Raw genomic sequence first — 16,276 nt, forward strand, 5'->3', positions numbered from 1 at the left:
AAAAAAAAAAAAAAAGAAAAGAAAAGAAAAGAAAAGAAAAAACAGGGGTAATACATTATCTTGGGAGTCCTTTGTGGTTTGAACGCATTTCAGCTGCTGTTGGTGTTGCTTTGGTGTCTGTGGGTGGCGTTCTTTCCAGACAACTGGGAGTCCAACTAGTGCCATTGGAAAACCCAATCTCATCTCAGAAGAGCAGGGTGCTCCTCCTTTAAGAAGGGCTACACNCTGGGAGCACATCTTTATGCTATACTCATCAGTAACTCCTTCAGTGGTCTGCAGAGTCTGGCCTATTCATGTGTCTCTATCTTGCATTTTGTGTGGGAGAAGTTGTAGAGGCAGGTGTGTATGTTAGTGCCAGGAATATAAGGCTCCTCTCACCACTGCTGCAGGAGTGAAAACGAGGGCCAGTAGTGAGCTGGCTCGGTGGGCGAGGGTGCTTTCTACCCGTTCCAGTGACCTGAGTTAGATCCCCAGGACTCGTGTGGTGGAAGGAGAGAAACAACTCCCAACAGTTGTCCTCTGACTTCCCCACATTCGCTGTGATGTGTGTTGTTCAATAATAAATAAATAAACTAAAGCATGAATGAAAATAAAGTAAGCCATGTGTGAGGGAACGGCCCCTGTTTTATTATCTATTTCAATCACTGGGCCTTCTGATAGTCCTATAAACCAAGTGTTCTGAGCCCATTCCGTAGGTGAGAAAAGCAAGGTTCTGACCACCCATGGTAGAAGAGACATATAGTCAGACTAAATATCCACAGCACCGAGCCTTGGGGTGTATGAACAGAGGGTGACCCAGGGACTTCCTTTCATGACTGTAAAATCTGATCAGAAATCCCGAGATGCTCAGAGAGTTGGAACTGCANTGAAGCAGCTCATACACTTTACAGTCTGCAAAGCATTTCCATCCTATTTGATGGGCTGATTCCATGAGTATTTGCTCAGGATTCCGATGAGGAGCCAACAGGGACAGACAGAACACAGTAGGGCCAGGAGTATGATTTTTCTCTACTAGGCTTCGGGTGAGACGCTCTCCTAGAAAATTTCCAACTCTTCACCCAACACAGGGATGATGGAAGTCTTTGTGGGGAAAGTAGAGTGTGTGCCAAGGGCTTGGGGCAGGGCCTGGCAGTGATTGGCTCTTGACACAATTGTGCCCATGAAGAGGGACTGAAGTAGGAAGGGTTACTTAAGACTCCACAGGGGACAACAGGAAGGACCTGAAGCTCCTAGAGTGTCATCATTAGACTGAGANCTCAGGGCTGCTAAGGCACTGTGTGCCACGCGTCCTAAGACCAGCATCTGAGTGAGAGCNAGCCCCAGCTCCGACCCAGGGAAGGGTGTATCAGGCCTCAGACACACCTGGAGCTGTTCTGGGTGGCCATGGAAGAAATGGATGATGTCAGTGCTGAGAGTCTCTGACCGTGCTCCCTTTGGGAAGCCCCTCATAGACACTCCAGCTGGTTTCCAAGGAGGTCTCTGTTCAAAGGCAAACTTCCCTGCTGGCCACAGGCCAAAGGTCAAGGCCAGTTCAGAGCTGCAGAGTGAGTCAGGAGATTCTTGGGATCAAGAATTCAGGCAACTGCTCCCTTTTGGGGATGAGGAGCCTAGTCCTCTTTAAAGTCCCAGCCATTGATAAAGGATGTGACGAGGAGACCACAGGGACACTCTGGGACCTGTCTTGNACACAGGAAGGAGTCTGAGGCAGGAGCAGGGAGAGAGCCAAGCTGTTCTGTGAATGCAGAGGGGAGGCAGACAGCAGGGTGAGACACGGAGTCTGACATCTGGAAGGGGGATTCTGTCACTTCACGGGGATCCTGAGGAACCCTTTTCTCTCCTCACCTAGGTGCCCATCCTACCCACCTGGGTGTTCATAAACTCTTTGCNCTACCCACCTTTGACGTCTTAGTTCTGTGTCCTTGGCACTCTATGAGGTGCATGGTAGAAGCTTCAAGTCAGTTGGTGTCTCCCGAAGGCTGTATGCGAGAGGCCTATGTTATCTCGGAGGGACATACTCTATATCTGTCTCACTTTCATCCCACAGTCCCCTGCCAAGCACCAGCTCTTCCCTGGTGGCTTCAGTCTGCAGGAANGGACTGTTGGCATTCACTCAGCCAAAATCAGCCACGTTGCCTGTCCTGAGAAGTGTGGGAAGCCCAAAGTACCAAAGGGTACTCCCGGGCCCTTCTGCTAAAGCAGGTAAGGGAGTCGCTTGGCAGAGAAGGCTGGCAGANGCAGGGTAGCCTGAAGAGCAGCCAGGATGGTGAGCAACCTGTGAGCCAAGCCCCTAGAAGCAAGATGCATGTGAGAAAACAGGTTTAGAACAGGAGTTTGGCTCTCCCAGGCTCTCCTGCTGTTGAGATGAGAGGCTAGGGTTGTAACTAATCTGTCTGACTCCAGTCCAGTGCGTTTCACCGCAGGCTCTGCCCTGAGGGNCAGGAAGCTGAGGTGCTGCGGCTCTTTATCCCTCCTGCCAGAACAGATCCAACTCTTTTCTTTTTGCCCTGCACTTTGGGCAGGGAAAGTGGCCAGGCATGGAGGAAAGTCTTCCTGTTAGCGTTTGAGCTGTGCTCAGGACACTTGGAGAATCTGTAAGGTGAGAAAGTGTGAGAGAGTTTTGCAAATTCTAGGAGCTGTGTGCACAAGGGTCTCAGGGACTAAGGACAAATGCCCAGCGACAGATTTCCCCATGCAAGGAAGAACTGAGGGAGGACAGAGAGCCCCAGCTCATAGTCAGTCTGGAGGAGGAGAGGCTGGCCTTACCCAGCATGTCACCTGCCAGAACTATGCTCCAGCCTTCAGCACTCCCTGCCCCTGCTGCGCAGAAGGGTTAAATTGACCCTGGCCTTTTTCAGCCTACATTGAAATCACCTTTGATTAACTATGAGCCTTTCACCCCCAACAGTTGTAGAAAGTGGAAGGGGCTAGCAAGACAATGTCCTCTGAGCCTGGGGCCTGGCGGGCCTCCCAGTTATCCCAGGAGAGGGACTGTGCGCCCCAAGGCTGCCTCGTCAAGCTGCATTTAACCCACAATGCCTTGGTGACAGGCGTGTATTAGCCTTCTCTGAGTGGGCCAATTAGAGGTAATAGCTGGAGGCAGGGTGCTACTGAAGGAGCCCTGGCCTCAGGACCAGCCTTCCCTTGCATTTGGCAGGTTCCCTAGGCCTTAGCCTTGGTCCTGCCTGCCCCTGTCCTGCCCTTTCTCTTTGCTCTGAGACCAGCTACTTTTCATGTAAATCCAGCCCCTGCTGTTGAAGTGAAGGCAAGGACTTTTTAAAAGGCATTTGAAGTGAGCAATTATCATCATTCATAAGGTGTCATTTATGAGCCACTGTTTAGTTTTAGACTGAGAGCCTTGGGTCTCCCTTTGAGAGGCCAAATTTGCCCTGTTTTACATTAAGACACTGCAACTCTCTGCTGCTTGCCTCTTTGCTGGGCCCTACTTCCTGGGTTCTGTTTTCCAATTTACACAACAGAGCATTCGGCTGAGTCTCGGATGCCATACCTTCTTCCATACCTTCTTCCGGGCGCTGCAGCTTACCATACCTTTAATGCAGTGGCTTTCAACCTTCCTAAGGCTGCCACCCTTTAATAGAGTTCCTCATGTTGTGGTGACCCCCAACCATAATATTATTCTCATTGCTGCTTTATAACTGTAATTTTGTTACTGTTATGAATCGCAATGCAAATATCTGTGTTTCCCAATGGTCTTAAGTGACCCTGTTGAAAGGGTAACTTGAGTAGGTGCCTTTATCTGGGCATGGGGGCTGGGAATTACAGATGTGAGTCACCATGTCAGATAAATTCTCAGTTTTAAACACCTGTATGGTTGGTCTGGCCTATCCAACTCTATGGGTCCCAGAGGAGCCTATACTGCCATACTGCTGAGGCCAAAGACACCCAGCCACAGTGTAAACTATAACAGTCCAAAAGGTCTCTCCTTGTGCTGGTCTCCCTGCATTAAAGCGCATCTGAATCCTGTTATTTAAATCACTGAGAACAGGTGCTGGTGAGGTGCTGGGTCTAATCCTGTCTCCTAAAGCCAGTCACAGATGTCCCCGCCCAGACAAAGAGAAGACTGAAGACACAGTGTAGCCAGATGGTCCCAGGATGTCATCAGGGAGTCCTCTCAGAGATCCTCCCCAACCCCAACTGTGAGGAACACAGTAGGCCTAACAGTCTTCCATGCACCCAGCCCTGCTTCACCTCTATAGCCGGTGTTAGCTATAAGCAACACTGTAAGCTTACAGGCTATCCCGTCCTGAGACAGTATAAGCAGGGTGTTTTGTGTCAGATGGCCCTAACTTCATTGTTACACAGAAGGAAGAACTCAGGCAGGAGGGAGTTGGATGCTTGATTTGAAGAGGATTTGTGTCTGCACCAAGGAGGGCCTGGCTTTCCAGCACCTTCCTTCCTGCTCAGCGCTGGACTGCGAAGTACAGACCTCAGGGATAATCTGTGTTACTTTCTAGCTGGCATCCAGTGGCGTTCACTGAGTCTTGGTAGGAAGTAACCTTGTGACTGTGGACCTTGAGGCCTCACCATGAGGATCAGATGGAACTGTCGTGGAGGAGAGGGTCTCTGGGGGCCCAGTATTGCTTGCTGTTAGTGGTTGTAGCCTGAGCCCTGAGACGTCATNTCTGGGTGCTGGGAGACAGCTGGCCACTAGGATAGGTCCTGTGACAATCTGATTATCAGGCCAAGACATGGAGGAGTGGGCATAGCCCAAGGCCATGGTCTCAATGGCCAGGTTTCCCCAAGTACTGTTGAGACAGTCCAGCCCGTTTGGTGCAGAAGACATTTTAAATGCTTCATAATAGGTCATGTGTGGGCGGGCAAGGTTGCCCAGTGGATAGAGGCACTTGTGTGTAATCCTGGTGCCCCAAGTTTAATCCCAGATCCCACAAGGTAGTGGGAGAAAATGGACTTCCAAGGGCTGTCCTCTGACTTCCATATGTCCATATGCATACCTTGGAGTTCACAACACATACACGTGCACATGCACACACACTGTACCTCTTAGGTGTATATATCCTCCACCCCTTTTATTCTTTTTTAAATTTTCATTTTTTATTATATATATATATATGAGTGCTCTGTCTTCATGCACACCAGAAAAGGGAATCAGATCCCGTTACACCACAATATGGTGTTAATGTGAGCCACTGTGTGGTTGTTAGGAATTGAACTCAAGACCTCTGGAAGAGCAGTCAATACTCTTAACCACTGAGCCCTCTTATTTTTTCTAGACACTGATGGAGGCATATTAGATGCTCTTTCTGGAGCTGACTCTGTCACTGTTGAGTTCATTTCTTGTTAGGCCACATAGCTCTGTTCTGTTCTTTTTAGCNACTGCATGGATGCTGAGTAACTACCCATGGTTATCTACCCAGGCTTACACTGCCCTAAAACACCTCCATTAAAGTTCTCCAGCATATCTGTACACATTTAAAAGTATGCTTGGGCTGGGCGGTGGTGGCACATGCCTTTAATCCCAGCACTTGGGAGGCAGAGACAGGCAGATTTCTGAGTTCGAGGCCAGCCTGGTCTACAAAGTGAGTTCCAGGACAGCCAGGGCTACATAGAGAAACCCTGTCTCCAAACAAACAAACAAACAAACAACAACAACAAAAAGTATGCTTGGGCTGGAGCTGGTGGTTACTAGGGGAAGCTGAGATGGGCTTCACAAGTCCTGTCTGGTCACAGAGTGAGTTCAAGGTCAGTCTGAGCTACACAGTGGGACATTGCCTCAGAACCTTATGGAAAACAAACAAATAAGAAGCCCTAAAGGGGGGACCAAGATCAAGAGGGACTGGAGCAAGAGGGAGAAGGGAAGGGGAAAAAAAAAGGAAAGAAGCCCTAAAGGGGCTGAGGCTGCAGTGGCTCCGTGGAAGATGCTTTGCCTAGCATTTTTGAAGCACTGGGTTCCACCACCAATACCTAACACACAAAGTATGCTTGGAGCTGAACATGAAGAGCAAACAAACCTACCATGTGGATATAATCAGACTGTTTGTAGGGTGTGAGCATACATGGGACATTTAACGCGGACATAGTTGCTTCACGTATCCAGGGGCTTCACTTATTTCACTTGATGCTTGTCTACCTGTAGAATGAACTCACTATGATGTCTACTTGCTTGTCAACTTGACCCATCTGGTAAGGGGGAACCATGTTGAAAAATCACCTCCAACAGATTGGCCTGCGGGCATGTCTGTGGGACATTTGATTGATTGCCAATTGAGGGACGAGGGCCCAGACCACTGAGCTGTATGACAAAGTACACTGAGCAGGAGGAGCAGAAGCAGGAAGCAGGAAGCAAGCCGGTATGCAGCTGTGCTTTACGGTCCTGCTTCAGTTCCTGCCTCTAGGCTCCTGTCTTGGGTTCCTTCCTTGGCTCCCCTCAGTGATGAACTGTAAAATAAGCCCTTTCCTCCCCAGGTTGTTTTTGATCTGAGAGTTTCATCATAGCAGCAGGATGGAGAGATGGGTGACAGTGAGCTCTATAGATGAATCAGAAGTAAGTAACAGTACATGGCAATGACACACCACATAATTCTTCTAGTAACTGACCCCACTTATCCTGGTGGCTTCTAAGATTCTAGTGGAACTGAAAAGTTCTCTCTGGTTATATAATGACTGTCCTAACAGGACACATCACTCTTGTGTCTGAAACGATGCTGAGGCAAAGAGTACATACTGCTGTCCAGACCAAGGTGCTTGGAGTGGTAACCTCCTGGTCAGTATGTTTTCTGTTCTATAACTTGTAATGGTTTGAATATGCTTGGCTCATGGAATGTACACTGTTAGAGGGTGACCTTGTTGGAGTAGATGTGGCCTTGTTGGAGGAAGTGCATCACTGTGGNGGTGAGCTTTGAAGCTCTGCCCAGTGTGTGAGATTCAGTCTTCTGACGGCCTTCATATCAAGATGTAGGACTCTTGGCTCCTACAGCACCACATCTGCCTGGATGCGGCCATGTTTTCTGCTGTGATGATAATGGGCTGAACCTCTGAACCTGTAAACCAGCCCCAATTAAATGTCCCTTATAAGAGTTGCCTTGGTNATGGTGTCTCTTCTCAGCAGTGGAAACCCTAAGACAACCATTGACTGTTAAGAGTGTGACTTCTTCTACTTATAAAAAGAGAAGTTCAGTGTGTCACAGTTATCACAGACAGCACAGCCGCAGGCACACACTAAGCACAACACTGCTCAGAACTCATGCTTGTATTTTGGTGACCCTTTGTGAAGCTCAGCTTAGCACCCAGGGTCTCTCACAGCCTCTTGCTTGCGTCTTCATAGTGATGCGATTCTGCTGTTCTTCAGAGTATTCAAGTGAGCCTCTGCTTGGCCTGGATTTGGCCTGTCTCCACAAGTGAGATGTCGGGGTTGAGGGTGACCCAAGTTGACATGGTACCTTTCAGAAGGAACAATGTCCAGAGATTACCTGGGCCAGCTCGGATGGGACCTCCAATGATGGGAACTTTGCTACACTGAGATCATTCATAAGCAGAAAAACAGGGTGGGCAATGGTGTTGCACGCCTTTTATCCCAGCACTGGGGAGGTAGAGNCTGGGGGTTGGGGGTGGTGTCTCTGNGTGTTCAAAGGCAACCCAGTCTACAAAGCAAGTTCTAGATTAAACAGAGCTATATAGTGAGACTCTGTGAACCCCTCCCAAAAGAAAAAGAAATAAAAGAAAAAGACAATGACGACCATAGAGTTGCCACTGTGAGGCACTACCATTTGTGTGCCAGATGGCCACTCTCCATTCCCGGGCTGCCTCTGTACCCACAGGGTTGGTGTGCGCTTAGGGATGTCAGGACTTCTGGGTTAAACCCTGCCNTGCCATGGCTTGTGTGGAATCATGAGAGACTGGTGAACAGAGGTGGGCCGTGTGAATAATTCATAATTTAGAGACACAGAAAGGATAGAAGAAAGAGATAAATGGGCTTAGTTAAGAGCTTTCTTAGAGATAAGATTTCAGAAAGATAGAAGGAAAGTTACACCAGAGGACGCGCCTAGGACTGTCCTTCCCACTCATCTAGAAAGGATACGAGTTGGGGAGAAGATCTGAGAGCANTTGCTGCCCTGGGCCAGTATGACTGAGGGCCTCCACTTACCACACCTGGGTGTTAGAGGTCCCTTGCCTGGTCCTCCAGGGTGCCAGGCTCCAGGCCNTGCTCTCTGCAGTCCTCCCTGAAAGAGCATCAATGTTCCTAAAAGCCTCTTCTAAAAGTTCCTTCAGGCCTCTGCTCAGCAGGGTGCTCAGCTGAGAGAGCAAGGGTGAGTGTGCTTTTGTTTAGTGATGTCTCTGCTCCTGGGNCTGCAGCTTTGTGGGACCGGAGGAACTACAGCTATGTGCCTGCCTGAGAGTAAGAAGCCAAGTTGTCCTCCAAGCAGCTCACATTATTCCCAGCTAGGCTGTCCAGTCCACCCTTGTAGGAAGGCCTCTAGCCTCCTGATGGCATCCCCAGCCTTAACTACCTGCTCCGTGGCAGGAACCAGCACCTAGTCAGGAACAGACTAGAATGGCTCTCCTGCAGGACAGAAGCATGTGGATATGGCCCTGTCCCACCACAGCGGCAGGAGCAAGCTCGAAGGCAGAGGCTTTGACGTTAGCTGTACCAGGCTGTCTCTCAAGCCTGTGAGGACATACATTCCCTTTCTGACCTACCTTTCCCCCAGAGCTTCCTGGGAGAGGGTGCTTCAGAGCCACCCAGAAGGCTTTCCTCAATCCTCCATTCTTCAGACCTGCTACTCAGTCTCTGTGAACCAATCAGTGGTGATCNTTTCATTCCCTTGCACACCCTGAGCATCTATGTCAACGTCTCCCTAGACCACACTTTGTACCAAGAGTGTGGATTCCCTTGCTGTGTGTCCCACAACCCCCAAAATGCACAGTGGGCCTTTCCGAGCCCCCCCACCCCCACCCCCCGCCCATCCTCCCTGGTTTGTGGCAGTTGGTATGTACATTCCTGTGCTAGCATTCCCTATCAGACCATAAACTCCTCAGACAGAGATTTGTCCTCTTTCCTTTTGACTCTCAGGTGCNTTGCCTGTTGAATGCTGTATTGGAGGCAGAGATGGGGCAGGGTATAGCTGGACAGGACAGTGTGTGTCAGAGCTTGGCCCCTCTATCTGCAAGGCCATGGACTGATTGCTCCAGCNATGCCTTCTCTGCTTTCTTCCCACTGGGGATACAGAAAACAGGGGCACTATGTATGTACGCTTGAAGTATTTGTTATATTTATCAAATCAAGTTGCATGTTCCTAATTTAAAAATCCTGAGAATTGAATACTTGGAACTCCTTCAAGAATGAGAGTCTAAATTGGTGCCCGTCCTTCGTGGGTCTCCCAGCTCACTTGATTGATTTTCGTTTTGTTTTAGTCTATGGCTCTGGATGAAGGGAAAGGTCTTCATGCCAAACCTATCCCAGAACTTGGCCACGGCAGAAGCCCCATAAATAGCAAGTTGGGCTGCAGTCTGCACAGCAGCATGGTGCCTGGGTCCCCACAGCTTGGAAAACATCCTCCATGTGCATTCACAGGGGTTTCCCTGGCAGATCAGCCCTGCTGAGCCCTGGCAGCCCCTGCACTGTGCTCTTTGCTTGTGAGCACGGAAACCTAAGATACCCTCTCGAGGAAACCTCCTGGGGGTGGTGCTGAGTTACCCACTGCAGGCTGTCCTCTGCCTAGGGCTCTGCAGCAGGTCTGGCCTGCAGAACACCATCCACCACGCATGCAGCTCTGTTTGCTGGGAAGCCAGGCTTGATCCTTCTGCTCTCCCCTAAAGTAGCCGTCTGATGAACAGAGGAGATAGGAACCCAGAAGTGTGTCTGTCCCTACCTACACGTGTGCAAAGGGGCGTTCTCACCTTCTTCCCATCTTCGCAGCAATCCCTCCAGACAAGCCAAGAAACTGAGGCCAAGAAAAAAGATGTAGGTTACCCAAGTTGCACAGTTCAGGGGGTGGGATTTGAACTCAGTTTTCTGTTCTGTTCAGGTATAGCACTCCTTAATTCTTTAATTTTTTTTTTAATTTTATACTTTACATTCCAATGGCAGCTTCCCCTCCCTCCTCTTTTCCCAATCCCACCCTTTTCCCTCTCCTCCTTCTCATCCTCCAGTCCTTCTTTTTTCCTCAGAAAAGGGGAGGGTGTGCCCGTGGATATTAATTCACCTTGACATATCAAATTGCAGTAGAACTAGTAGTGCATCTTCTGTTGTTGTAGACAAGACAGTCCAGTAGGGGAAAGGAATCCAAAGGCAGGCAGCAGAGTCAGAGACAGCCCCTGCTCCTGCTGTCTGGATCCCCACGTGAAGACCCAGCTGTACAACTGTTAGGTATGTGCAGAGGACGTAGGTCTGTCCCATGCATGCTGTCTGTTTGGCAGTTCAGTCTCTATGAGCCCCTATGGGCCCAGGTTAATTGATTCTGTAGGGTTTTGTGGTNCCCTTGACCTCTCTGGCTCCTTCAATCCTCCCCTCCCACCTATTGCACAGGACTCCCCGAGCTCTACTTAATGTTTGGCTGTGGGATCTCTGCATCTGTTTTCAACAGTTACTAGGTGACCTTAATCCTTAATGTGCCTTTGAACCCTTATCAAAGGTACTAATTACCAGGCCTCACCTTGAACACTGATTCCCCAGGTCTGTCCTGTGGCTCAGAAGTCTGCATTTGTAACAGGTCTCCCCAGTATTGCTAATACCTCTAGAGAGAAGCCCCGTGTTGCAGGTAGCTTCTTTAACTAGATTCAAGGACATGTCACTCAGCCCACTAATCAGGCCCACTCAGGAGAATCTGGGATCCAATTGGGGGTATTGAAAAACAGCCTGAGTAATTGAGTGACATTCCTGTATTTATGTAAGTTCCCCATGGGGACAACTAGACCCTATAGTAAGGTGCAAGCTGTTGTCAGACAAGCTGAATTTATGGCTTACCTATAATTTACAGGCTGTGTGATTTGGGGCTGGGAGCTTCCCGTCTCTGGACATGAGTTTTCTCATCTATGAGAGGAAGACTCTCAGGGAGCCAGGTTGACAGTGTGTATGAGGAGCTAGCTCAGTGCAGGGCTTGAGTGACAGGGAGACCCAGATTCTCCCAACGAGGCTCCATGTGTGCTGGCCTCTGTCTCTTGGAGTTCTTGACTGAGGACTGTGGTCTGGCCAGTTGCCATAGCCCGTGACCCACATCTTGTAACCTTCTTAGCCTAAGCAAGGATGTCCTCCTCAGGTGTGAAGTGACAGCAGGACCAGTGTCCCCAGTAGATTTTTCATCATGAGTGTTTCCTGGGGCATGATAGATACCAAGAATGTGGTCCTCACTTCTTCCAGAAAGGCCTGGAGCTTTTGGGTTTGGTTTTATCCCTTTCCGGTTTCTCAGAGACCCTGTTCAGAATCCTGCTGATACCCCACCCCATCCCTTGTCCCTTCCATTGGGAGACTCTGAAGGCAGAAGGACCCTATAGTTGTGTCCTGTGGAGGGGTTGGNTGGCAGGCAAGGTTTGGTCCAGCTGCACTCTGCTGGCTTTGCCATCCCTTCTAGCCTCTGCTCCAGAGGGTTGAATGGAGCGGAGGTGGTCCTGCAGCAGGTGGTGCTGGGTCCCGGGCTCCGCTGGCTGTGTGTTTCACCTCCAGCTGGTATGTCAGCACTGCAGGGATCTTGCTTTCCACACACAGGGCTGTGGTGTCATCGTGGTTTTATTCAGCAGTTCCTCTTCCACCCCAAAAGGTTCTAGAAGTTTCTTCATACTGGGAAGTCTAGGGAGAGGTGAGCAGACTGGTAGGAAGCTATGAGGTTCTATTAACTGCAGTTGAGGTTTATCAGAACATGGGGCTCAGGGGCTATCGTTGGGCAAAAGAGAGGTACAGGATGGGGCAGGGCTCGAGGTGGAAACTCAGGACCACCATCCTGTTGTTTGTTCATGTTCAGGTACCTTTCGGTCAGAGAAGCTCTNCCAACTTGTGTTTTGAGCTTGTTCACACGGCTTTCTCTTGAGTCTAGGACTGAACTGGTTTCCTTAGTTGGATTTGGGTGCACAGAATGATCTTCCCAGTGAAGAGGCTGTTTCACATGGGGCTTGGGGTTTTCCAAATCTGGTGGAAAGATGGCCCTAGGCGGCGAGGCTCAGGGAGGCATGGCTCTGGGGATCTGTTTTGAGCTCATTGCTCTTTCTTTCATCACAAGCCAGAATGCTCTCGATGGGATGGGTGGTTTTNCCAGCCTTGTATTGTCATGGTCTGTCCTGGGTGTGTGGGGCAAGGACGTTGCCAGCTGGCACAGTTGCTGAATTCTCAGAACCCTTATTTCAAAGTAATTATTGACCAAAAAAGCAGACCTAGCCACACAGCTCATAACTACTTCCATATGCCCAGCCTTGGAGGCCCCAGGAATGCCCCCCAGGACTCCTCTGGAGTATAGGGAGAATGGCCCAACATGCCCTCAGCAGAGGGTAGTCTGGGGTGCTGTCCAGGATCCNCCAGGGCTCAGGCAGGGAATAGGAGTTCCCCAATACAGGGTGCAGCTTCTGGCCAGAGGTCTGGGTCCTGGTATAATTTATACAGGCCTCTCTGGCTCATCTCTNTNGTTGTCAGCAGTGATGGTGCCTGAAGTATATTCCAGCCAGGAGAATCAGCAGAAATGTGACGTATGAAAGTGTTTGAACGCTTCAAAGTACCATGAAATTCTTAGATGGTTCATTCAGCCCTTATTTAGGGTCTAAGACAAGTCAAAAGGGACCAGGCTCAGTAAACTATCTCAGATCCATATTATGTCATTGGTGACATGGCAGTCAGCTTCTGTCCAACCCACAGTGCCATAAGGAGCAGTGAACCAAGCAGGTGCGTGGTAGCCAGGACTAGAGCCTAGATGCTCTGGGTGGCCCTGTTTTAACAAGGTACTCAGGAGATCTCAGGCTCTGCAGGGGAGGTGAGGCTGGCGGTGGGTTTGAGAGTTCTGGTTATCGCTACACAGCAACACAAAGACATGAGTTTCCTATCAGCTTCTCTACTCACTTCTCATTAGCTCCCAAGATGGCAGGCAGGGCAAGGGCTCCAGGCTCTGTTTGGAGAGGAGGAAGTGGAGAAACAGCAGGGAAATGTAGTTGTCCAAGGTCACTGGGTAAGTTACAGCAGAGAACCTTGAAGTCAGAAGCCAACCCCAGATGGATAGGTCCCTGGAAGCTGACGGCCTGGAGACCGGTGTCTATGAGCTTGAACTTTAACACTTAAAATTCAGAATTCTAGCAAACACCATGTTCTCAACTAACTAACTCCAAACAGTGACACAGTAAGCAAGGCAGGCACGTGCTGCCACCACAGAGGTGAGAAAGCTTGTCCAATATCACATGCCTAGGAACAGGGTAGTGTCCAGGCTTTGGACACCCATATAGGCTATTTCCCCTGTGGTCTAAGNGGTCGCTGTCCCCTGCCAGAGCTCATGGGCTGTTAGGCAGTATTGGTCTGGATCCCTGGATAGGCCTGGGATGAGGAGTGGCCATCTAGAGCCTCAGCCAGCCATTGTGTGCTGGGTTCTGTCAAGCGGCTGGGTGTGGCCCCAGGGGCTGCCAGGCCAGTCTCATGGGAGGAAGTGTCAGTGTTTACAGGAAATGCAGGACAAGGCCTGGGAGATGGAGGAGGGGTAACCAGCCACCCTGAGCACTGGAGGTGCTCGAGTCCAGGGCGGGGTGTCCCTCTTCCACCCCAAGGACGAAGCTTTTTGTTACTCTGGAAGGACAGAGTCCACTTCACAAGCAGCCTCACCCCTCTTCCATGCCTCTCGCTTCTGAAAGGACAGCACCCAAGTTTCTCAGAGAACATTCATCTTTCTCCCCAACAGCGGACTGATCTGTGCCCCTGGTACTGGGCCTTGCCTTCCTTCCTTTCCTGTTTTAGAGGGCAGCAAGGCAGGGCCAGCTCTGTGTAGCCCCAGCACCTGAGGGGTGAGGTTGGCTTCATGCCCCAGAAGTTCCTTAAGATGGGTGTGAATGTNGAAACTTACTTTAAAAACAAAACAAAACAAAAAACCCATAAACCCTAAAAAGTCTAAAACAGGCCTGGTGGCGGTTACACACAGGCACTGCTAAAGCCTAAGAGTAAACACCACAATGCCTAAGCTACTTGGATGTACTGAGTGCCCTTTTGCCAGNGAGATGAGGCTGGGGTCAGAGGTGTGCTTGCCTGGCATGCAGGAAACCCTGGGTTAGACCCCTAACAATGCATAGATTGGGCATGGTAACAAATTCCTGTAATCCTAGCACTAGAGAGACAGAGGCAGAAGAATCAGAAATTCAAACTTTCTATGTAGCCACCCTCAGCTACATAGAGAGTTTAAGGCTAGCCTGGACTATAAGATATTCTCTCTAAAAATAAGAGAAAAAAACCAGGCACCATGTTTGGGGCCAGACTTGAACTGAGCTACGGCAGCTTTGTCTCTCACACTCCATCACACCCCTCTGCCTTCCCTAATAAACACACATCCCTTTGTGCCCCACCTGGACCTCGGCCAGCCTCCAACCTGTTCCCTCTGTGCCTCCTCTCCAGGTTTCCAGGGCCAGAGTGCTAGAACCTGATGGTGTTGCCATGGAAACAGAGGTTTCCTTTTAGGGGTCTTAGTCTTGTTAATAAAATAATTTCAGAATATGAAAAGGAAGCCCGTGGACAATTTTGTTAGAGTTAGGAGAGAAACGCAATCCAGGTNCTGTGGGAATCGCAGAAGCTGCCAAGGAGAGAGATGGAGAAGTCGTGACTTTCGAGGTAGTCATGGGGTAGATGTAGACAGTATATTAAGAAAAGAAAAAGCATGCTCATGAATAGAAGCAGGCTGAGGAAAGATTCCCCCCCCCCAAAACATGGGCTCTGGGGTCTTTTAATAGCCCCCCACTTCTCCTCCAGCATCTCATGCCAGCTACAATCTAGACTGGGTGCCCTCCCTCTGGGCCTTTAGGTTGTCTTTCCCAGGATTGTCCTTCTCTGGTGACTAAGCTATGCTTCTACTGGGCATGCTGCCTGCTTAGTCAGTCCTAGACCAAGGTATTGGGGGAGGTGGACCGGGGTGTGCTTCCCTAGGCTGTGGCAGCAATCTGGGCAGCTGTCTGCTTACCAGCAGGCCACGAGTGCCAGGCTCAGCTTATTTGTCTGTACGTCCCCGGCTGTGCATGCAGGAGTGTCCAGGAGCACAGGCAGCAGCTGAGTGTTGTTCGTGAGATACCTCATACACAGATGCCCATTGAGCATCTGGTGAATACAGGAGACCGTGGGATTTGAACACGAGGCACTAACAAGAATTCAGAGCCCTGTGGGAAAGAAGGCTGAGGGAATCTAAGAATATTTTGTGGGAGGGGTGCTATGGAACTCAGGCTGGCTGAGAGGAGCAGAACTTGGCAGATCAGGGAGGGGGTTGGTAGGTTTAAAATTTATGCCATATTGTGGGTCATTGTGAAGGAAAGGATAAATAAGTAAGAACGTAAGCTGTCCTGCACTGCCTACCCCCATGAGCTGGGTAGCGCTCCAGTTTCATCAGGATAATCTGGTTAAGGAGGGCTTCCTGGAGGAGGTGGCAAACCGGTCCTGGTAGGTGTGAGGAGTTTCATCTGCAGAGTTCCCAGGGTTTGGTCCATTCTCAGGGGCAGAACGAAAGCCTTAGAATGAGAGTGTGTGCCCTGCTGAGGTCATCTTAACCTTCAGGGCCCGAATCTCAACATATTCAAGCTGTGCCTTCAGAAGTGCTCTGGCTGAGTCGCGACATATTCGGGGTTCAGTCAGTGTGATGGAGCTATGCCCCTGCTCAGCAGCGATGCTCCAGCCACGTGTGACTCTTGTGTTCCTGTGTGTCAGACTCATGCCCAGGTATCTGCCCTCTTTGTGACAATTGCTTGGTGGATGCTGTATANCCTGGCACATCCCGGGTTGTCATACCTTGCAGGATGGGCAACCTGCTCAAGGCATCAGTCCTGTCCAAGACAGAAGAGGCAGTAATGCGCCACAGGAAGAGATCTGGATGTATGTCCTCTGCTCCAGCTTAGGTCTGAGAGGCTGGTAGCCTGGTGGGCACTGGCACGGGTCAGTACAGGGCTTTCATGGAACAGCCAGGGCAAGTGGTTGCCCTGAACAGAGCCTCAGTTTCCCCAGCTGAGAGTGGCAGCTAGATGCCAGAGGGGAGGACCCTACCCTTCCTCTGCAAGGGGAGGACCCTGAGAGGGAGGAGCAAGGGGAGGACCCTGAGAGGGAGGAGCAAGGGGAGGACCCTGAGAGGGAGGAGCAAGGGGAGGACCCTGAGAG

General features: G+C 50.2%; 1 protein-coding gene and 1 long non-coding RNA gene across 2 annotated transcripts in view; one reads left to right on the plus strand and one right to left on the minus strand.

Annotated features, from left to right (window-relative positions):
* Positions 1-16,276, plus strand: part of Fgd5 (FYVE, RhoGEF and PH domain containing 5) — a 97,476-nt gene that overhangs the window by 22,674 nt on the left and 58,526 nt on the right. The window lies entirely within an intron of this gene.
* The window catches only part of LOC110296296, a 22,285-nt gene continuing 13,219 nt past the window's right edge, over positions 7,211-16,276 (minus strand). The window contains exons 4-6 of the long non-coding RNA XR_002378168.2: positions 9,874-9,917; positions 8,120-8,215; positions 7,211-7,415 (exon numbers count right to left, since the gene is read on the minus strand). This is a non-coding gene — a long non-coding RNA (uncharacterized LOC110296296). The remainder of the gene's footprint in view (positions 7,416-8,119; positions 8,216-9,873; positions 9,918-16,276) is intronic.

The sequence above is a fragment of the Mus caroli genome, chromosome 6 (assembly GCF_900094665.2).
Source record: "Mus caroli chromosome 6, CAROLI_EIJ_v1.1, whole genome shotgun sequence".
NCBI lineage: Eukaryota > Metazoa > Chordata > Mammalia > Rodentia > Muridae > Mus > Mus caroli.